General features: G+C 37.3%; 1 long non-coding RNA gene across 1 annotated transcript; it reads right to left on the bottom strand.

The window, feature by feature from the left end:
* Positions 1-560: 560 nt before the first annotated feature.
* Positions 561-8,177, bottom strand: LOC106874459 (uncharacterized). The gene is made up of 2 exons (XR_001410010.2): positions 7,768-8,177; positions 561-1,966 (listed from the first exon to the last, which is right to left on the bottom strand). It is a non-coding gene; the product is annotated as an uncharacterized LOC106874459 (long non-coding RNA).
* Positions 8,178-8,447: the final 270 nt, after the last annotated feature.

The raw sequence follows: 8,447 nt of genomic DNA, 5'->3' as shown, positions 1-8,447 counted from the left end.
TCTTGTTTTTCTGTCGTAATCACTCTCTGCTGAAAACACCTGAGAACTTTTTGTGTTTGAGCCTCGTAGTCATACAGTTCTATATTTAAGAGATGAGGAATTATGTACATTATTTACATTATCTACATTTGACGGATATTTGTCCTCATCTTGTTTGTTGTTAACACGTTTCGGCTGATATACCCTCTAGACTTCATCAGATATACCCCCAAGGCACCTGATGAAGGCTGGAGGGTATATCAGCCGAAACGTGTTAACAAACAAGATGAGGACAAATATCTGTCAAATGTAAATAACGTAAATGATGAACCTCGTAGTCTTGTTCTATAATGAGAACTCCTGTGTCCCAGGTTCTGACAACTATAGCACTTTTTGTTTTTAAACGGACAATCTTTTTTTGTAGTGTAGGCCTCAACACCCATAACACGGATTGGGGCCATACACTTCTTTTTTTATTGGCTTGATCCAATTTGAAATCTCTTACAAAACCACTACAATTGGACTGGCAAAATATCTTAAAAGATTAAACAACTGGGTGCTAAAACTAGTTGAAAACCATGAAAGACATTAGAAGCTTTATTGTGTTATGAAGGAGAACAAAAGATTTTCAAGTAAATTTATACATAATACCCATGCTGAACAGCATGATGGAAGTGCGGCAGATGTAGTTGCAAAAAGGTGAAATCAATAGCAAAGCGTTTGAACAATTGACTGGTAGGTGGGAACAAAAACCTCTGCATGACAAACATGTGGCTTGTAGCAAACAAACTGATGTAGACCAGAAGCACACCCATCAGAACCTACGGAACTCAGGGCTAAGGACAGAGAGTAAAGGCTTTATCTTGGCTGCTCAAGATCAGAGCTTATTGATCCGGAACTACCAAGCCAATGTGATAAAAAATGGTGTAGACCCAAAGTGCCGATACTTCAACGATGGGATTAAAACAGTGGCCCACCTAATCTCTGGGTGTAAAGTTTTAACACCTATAGAGTACAAATCAAGATTTGACAGAGCTTGTCAATATCTACATTAGATAATGTGCTGACAAATGGTACAAGCACCACTCCGAGGCTGTAACTGAGGGAGAAAATGTAACGGTTCCTTAGGACTTCCTAATATGTACAGAACGGACAATCAAAGCAAATAAACCGGACATTGTCCTGAAAGACCAAAACAATAAAGTTTGCTTATTGATTGACATGAGCATATCCCGTGACCATAATATCTCAGCAAAAGAGTTTGATAAGCTCAGAAAATATAAAGACTTGCTAATCGAAATGGAAAAGATGAGGCATCTCAAGACGGTTACCAATGCCAGTGATTGTAGGAGCACTTGGAATGATAAAAAAAAAAAACGAACTGAAAATTATTTAAGAATGATCCCTGGCTTACCATCCATGCAAGAAATGCAAAAGATTGTTTTAACTGGTACGTCACACGTACTGAGAAGAGCATTGTCACTCTGAACTTTTTTCCTCCCCCCACCCTTTATTTTCTTTGTTTACTTTTTTATTTTTCCTTTTTCCTTTTACTTTCTATCTTTCTTCCTCTTTTTTCTATCACATGACTTTGTAAATGAGCAATCTGATGTGTTTATTGTAATGGCCTATCAATGTATAGAGTGAGTTTCTCTGCCCTAGGTGTCAGGAAGACACTCGGCAAGAAATGAAAACAGAATTGAAAGAAGACGCTAATGTAAAGAAGAAGAAGAAGAAGAATAAGAAGAAGAAGAAGAAGAAGAAGAAGAAGAAGAAGAAGAAGATTACAGACAATGCAATAACGGATGCAAGTTATTTTGTTTCATATTTCTGGATTTTTATGGTCCTTATCGTCATGGTTGCTGTGGTTGTTGACCTTCTGGCCTTTCTGCTTTTCTTGTTCCGTCCTTTTTGTCTCGTGTGTGTCTTTATGAAGTCCTTCGGGGTTTCCTCTGTTTTGATGCCACTATTTCAACAGCTCAACTGCCTGAAATTAATTGAATGCTTTAATTTGGAAATCTTGAAGATTTTTAATGAAAGAAACAACTAATCATTTCCCTGCTTCTTGCGACTGATTATCATAAATATATTAGAAATAGGAAACAGTCATTTTCTCTCTCCTTCTCTCTCTCTCTCTCTCTTTCTCGCTTCCGTTCTCGCCCTGTCTTACTCTCTTTTTCTTCTCTATACCTCTGAATATCACTCTATCCCGCTCACACGCCCTCCCTCACCTTCTTCTGTCTTCTGTTCTGCTTTCATCATTCTTTATCACACTTTATCTTCCAACCTCGTTCTATATCGCTCTTTTTCCTGTTTCACTTCTATTTTTCCTCTTCTACTCTCATTTGTCTCTTCGTCTTTTTCTTCTATATTCTCATATTTGTCTCTGTATATATTTCTGTTTCTATGTTTGTCTGTATTAGTTTTTCCTGTATCTGTCTTTCGCACTATATATCATTGCTTACATATATTTCGCAGTCTATATCTCTCTTCATCTTGACTTATACCACTGTATTTCTCTTTCTCTCTCACTCTCTCATTTCTCCTTCCCCTCTGACTCTCTCTCCCTCTCCTCTCTCTCTCCCTCTCTCTCTCTCTCTCTCTCTCTCTCTCTCTCTCTCTCTCTCTCTCTCTCTCTCTCGATTACTCTAAATATTTCACTAATTCTCTGTCCACCTCCCGCTCTTTCTCTCTCCCGCATTCTGTTTCTCATACATATGTACATTCTTCTAACAATTTCTGTCTCTTCAACCCATGTTTGTGTACACAACAATATTCTCAGAAATCAGATATAATAAAAATTTAAGATTTTTCGCCTGACCAACTGAAATCCTAAATTCTCATTTCAATTTTCTTTAAAATTAAGAGGAACAAAGCACTCTTAACGTAGGAACAAATTACTGATCGAAAGTAGCTGTCATCAATGTGTTGTTATATGTGTAAATTGTTTATCCACTCTTCTTAAGCCCTCACTAACAGTGTTCTAATAATCAGTGTCACCGTAGACAGATAAAGTGGATATAGAGTTGTTGAAATCCCTATATAGACTAGAAACTACTCCAGCTGCTGTTTCTCCTTTGATTTTACAAGATATTGTATATAAAGACAAATCGTTTAGTGCTGGCTAAAACTCTAAAGATAAGGAGAGGTAATATTTTATCCTCACATAAACGTGGATGTTCTGTAAGAACAAACTATACTGCGGTAGACACCACCACAAAAACCTCTCATATTGACTTTTGGTGTAAAATGCACTCTTATTTATATCGCTAGCGAGAAAATAAATAACGGCCATCTCCAGCGCCGAAACCACCAGTTCCCATGATTTCGACCGTCCTTACTCTTGTCAGTGATTGACACTCGGCCGTTAGAGATAACAACGATTCATCGCATCTGCCAGCGATATATTGAATAACAGTGCCAGAACCGGTGATAGTGCCGCGATTAGCGTGTTAGAAAATACATATTAGCGATATGTTCTGTGGTACAGTGTAGCATTGAACCAAGATCTGTCATTTCAGCAGTAATCGATCAGACTACATGCTTGATTTGTCCAATTTTAAACGTTTAGTAATAATGAATTTAAAGGGCTTACACAATCTCTGTTGAAATCCGATTAAACTAGTCTTGCTGAGCACACAATTTCAATCCCAGGAATTATTGTATCTAAAGAAAAGTTGTTTATATCTGATCATGCGCACAGCGTTCACTGAAAATTGATTGATAAAGTCTTTGGTGCATAGGATGACCGTTGCCCTTAACGTCATAGAAGAGTTAAATTTCAACTGCTGTGAGGCGAATATTTATTCTTGCCAACAAAATCGATTACCAGTTTCCTCCGGATTCTGGATTTTAACTTGAAATCCGCCACTACCTATTTGTAGCTTCCTGCTCTTGATATCAAAATGTTGCTTTAAGTGATTATGGTTCAAACTGTATCACCGATAGTGCATGACCAAGGCACTTAGTTTTCTATCTGAGATCATATACAGCAACTGTCTTCAGCCGATGTTCCACAAAACTGTTGCGTACTGCGAGATTTTGAGATGGAATGGAATTTGCTAGGATATTTAGAAATTTGGTGTTTCCAAGGTACTGCATCCGGAGTACTTTCTTTCGCTGCGTATGATACTGCTATGTGCACGTGTATTCCGTGTGTTTATGAGGGAATAGTGTGTGTGTGTGTTTATGCATGTGCATGTCTGTGAACGAGTGTGTGTATCCCAGATGTTAATTGGTTTGTGTATATGGCATTTTCAAAATAGTGCATCTGTGGTACATTCTTTTGCTACATGTGACACGGTTGTGTGCGTGTATATTATGCGTTTTTATGAGTGAATAATGTGTATTTTTTTTGTGTACGTACATTTATGCAAGCGAGTGTGCGTATCACAGTCGTCAATTAGTGTATGTATATATATATATGGGGCTGTTGGATAGTGTATGTATAAAACTGATATGTGTGTGCGCATATATTGTGTATGTGCGTGTAGCTATCTGGTGTATGTATGTGTAGTAGGAGGTGTATGTGGGTCGACCGGGATGAATGTGCCTGGTGGAATAGGGGTGACAGGAGGGAGAGGTTTGGAGATGTGGGTGTGTCACTATATACACGCTACTGTATGTGGGGGAAGGAAGGGGGAGTGTGGGTGCTAGCATGTGTCGAGTGGGAAGGTGTGTGTTTTTGCATGTGCATGTGTGTGTGTGTGTGTGTGTGCATATGCTGTTGGGGTATAAAGGTGTGTGTGGTGTGGGTAATGTGTCTAAAAGGGTAGGGAAGGTGCGTGAGGGTGGGTAGACGCGGAGGAGCAGTGGAATGTGGGAGGTGTGTGTAAATGTGGGTAAAAGTGGGTTTAATTGAAGAGAGCTGAAGAATTGAGAGAATGAGGGGCTGAGGAATGGGAAGAGAAAATAAATTCCTGCTCCCGATGTACGATCAACAGATCAGACACAGGAGAGGGTGGTTCGGATAACGGTTGGTGAAGTGGCGAGCCATGAGTTACGACTGTGTCTCGAAGTCATAGTCGTCACTACCGAGCTGGCAGTGGCTAAGAACAAGGTGTCCAAAAATCTTCCCGCACACATAATAAAGAACGCAGGTTCCTGAGCCTTCCTGCGGTCGTGGTGGAAATTGAGGGCTATTTTGAGTAAACTGTTATTTCCCAGTCATATGTTTTTGGATGGGATATCAGCCCGAAACACATTGTCCGTATGGGCTTCATATGTATACGTATATGTGTGTGCAATGCACCAGGGTTTCCCTCTCCCAAATCTCATATGAAAGATATTCATCCTAGCTATAGTAATAAAAACACAACCCCAAAATTCCGAACAGTAGGTTAGGTTTGAAACCAGTGTCACGTAGTTATTAAATGTACATTTTAAACAAACAGCGATTGTTGCACTTTATTATGCATAGATGTTATCTTCTTAGCACATTCAGAGGCACACACTACAGTAATATATATATATATATATATATATATATATATATATATAATTACATTATATTATATATATATGTGTGTGTGTGTGTGTGTGTGTTTGTATATATGTATTACGTGTGTCTGTATGTATGAATATATGTGCGTGTGTGTGTTTATATACATACAAGCAGGTAGACGGACAGACAGACAGACAGACAGACAGACATATAGATAGATAGATAGATAGATAGATAGATAGATAGATAGATAGATAGATAGATAGATAAATAGATAGATAGATAGATAGAAAGATAGACGCACACGCACAACCACACACATATATATGCATATGACTGTGCGTGTCTGAGTGTGTGGATATGTATGTGTGTTTGTGTGTGTCTGTGTATACGTGTACATGTGTGCCTCTGTTAGCATTAGTGTAGAAGAAAGACATAAATATGTATATCATACTTTCTATGTTCACTGTCATTCATTAAAGCCTACACAAGAATATGATGCAAAAATTTGAAACGTGCTTTTAGTACATATTACATAAAAGCATATTCTACCTGTAATAAGTCTATTGTTACGTTTGTGCCTTCACTAGTATATATATACATCCTTAACAAATATAATAATATAGAAACAAGATATCTTAATATCGATAAAAGATAGCATCGCATTCAAGAATGTTACATCCACACGAGGTGCCTTAGTATCTATACAGTATTATATCGGTATAATAATACTACAATATTTTTGATAATCCATAGAAGATAATATCTATACGGAAAATGCAAGCATATCTGTGTGGTAAAGAAGTTTGCTTCACAAACACGAGCTTCCCGATTTGAATTCATTGTTCGAAATCTTGTGCAAATGTTTTCTATCATAACCTCGACAATTAAACCTGGTACATGAAAATGGTGTTAAAGTCCGTCGCATACGTGTATGTATATGTATATGTATAGTTGTATAACATTAAAACGAAATAGCTATCTACAAATTGTTGGCTCATTGGAGACGGATAATGTGTGTACCGCGTACCGCTGATTACGGAGTCCGTTATAAATAGTTAATAGGAAACATAACAGATATTGCTCTAATATGGTTGTTATCCAATGACTGAAGACAGTGTAAATGATGATACAGAATAAATCAGTGAATAAAAACTGAACTATATTAAACTTTATCTCTATACGATTTGTATAAAAAAAATTTGCAAGGACCATCATTGCTTTATAAACCTTATTGGCTTAATTTACCAAATATAAAAGTTAAATGAGAGTATTAATTCAATTGACAATAATCTGATGCTGACGATGACTATGACGAGGTTGGCGATGATGTGGATTAGGAGAAAGAGAAAAAGGAAGGGTCGCAGATGACGTTGATGATAAGAGCAACGTTCCTTAACTCGATACATTCTTTCTTTCTCTCACCCACCCATATACTCCATCCATCACCTTAGTTTTATCTTTCTCTATCTCTCAGCACAGTCAACTCTGCTCTACATACACACATATATATATAGATAGTAGACTAAAGTAATTGTTTCCATCGAAAACTAGCGAGGAGATTTATCTATGCCATCCATCTTTCTCAAGTTCAGCAGAAGTCCTGATGAATAACAAAATATTTGGCGAAGTAAAAAACGTCTGTTGAGAAATTCTTCCCATAAAAATTTTAATCACAGAGTTTCCTTTATACGGAAAACAAACTGTTCAGCCAAGCATGAAATAACTTTGAAACGCAGATGTCTTTCAATAGTCAGAGACATTCACCGAAATATGGCCCCTGACATCACGAACTATGTAATTCATTGGTACAGGCGGCACAGATTTTGCACACTCGCGCACGCGCGCACACACACAGATAGATAGATAGATAGATATATAGACTTATGTGCATATACATACACACATAGACACACATACACATGCAAACAAACATATACATATACAAATACATATACAAATACATATATATATTGTAAAATAGTGGTTCTCGAAGTACATCACATACTGCTATAAAAAATAGTAGATATTGGGTTGAAAAACCTTTTGAATAGGAAAAGTTGAAGGCTGCTCACTGTTTTCTTCTATTCAAAAGAGTTTTTCAATCCAATATTTACATGTTATTATTTATAGCTGTATGTAATATACTTCAAGAAAAACTATTTCAAAAATGATTATTTCTCACAAAAATCTATAAATTTTTTATGATATCAGCGATAAATATATATGTGTATGTGTACGCTGGCATGTGTGCATATCTCTATAAAAAGAGAGCGGAAGAAAAACATGGAAGCCGATAAACACAAGGATATTTAAATGGAATACAAGATACAAACCAAACGTACTCCATCGTAAATGCGTTAACTCTTTCCATACTAGTAACGGTGACGTCAGCACGCCTATTCCCACCTAGAAGACTGAAGATAGTATTGACTGTCACTGAACTATCTATAAGATGATTTGTTAGCACAGAGTACCCCAAATTGTCCATAACATGGCAATTGCTTACTCTATAATGTTGTATATAAATGTATAGGCACTGCACTACGCACACACGTACTTTGGAAGTACGATTGGTTTTAATCGACACTACCTTGCACACCTGGGCACCACGAAACAATCTACCGCCTTGGTCGAGCGAATACCCTATAACCTGACCTGGTCCATACTTTGTAGCGGAAGACCCTACACTGCAGGTCGGCACTTTTGTCAATCATACCACACTGTATTGTACAACAACGAGACTCTACTAAATCGACTATTTATGTGTGACGTCATAAATAATACAAATCTTACATTACATCATTCTTATATTACATAATTAGTACAAATCTTACATCACATGATTTTCACTGTATAAACTAGCCTCTTGTCCCATAGTCTCCCCCTCCAACCTCATCTCTTATCAATACGCCTGACTCGCTTCCTTTATATCTTGCTATCTCCATTCTGATTTTTACTACTTGCCTCTCTTCTGTTCTGTACTGACTTCTTATAACTCAGAGTCTAGCACAATAGACTTTAT

This window comes from Octopus bimaculoides, chromosome 5 (assembly GCF_046866305.1).
Source record: "Octopus bimaculoides isolate indiv1 chromosome 5, ASM4686630v1, whole genome shotgun sequence".
Taxonomy (NCBI): Eukaryota; Metazoa; Mollusca; class Cephalopoda; order Octopoda; family Octopodidae; genus Octopus; species Octopus bimaculoides.
This window is presented reverse-complemented; position numbering and strand designations above follow the sequence as displayed.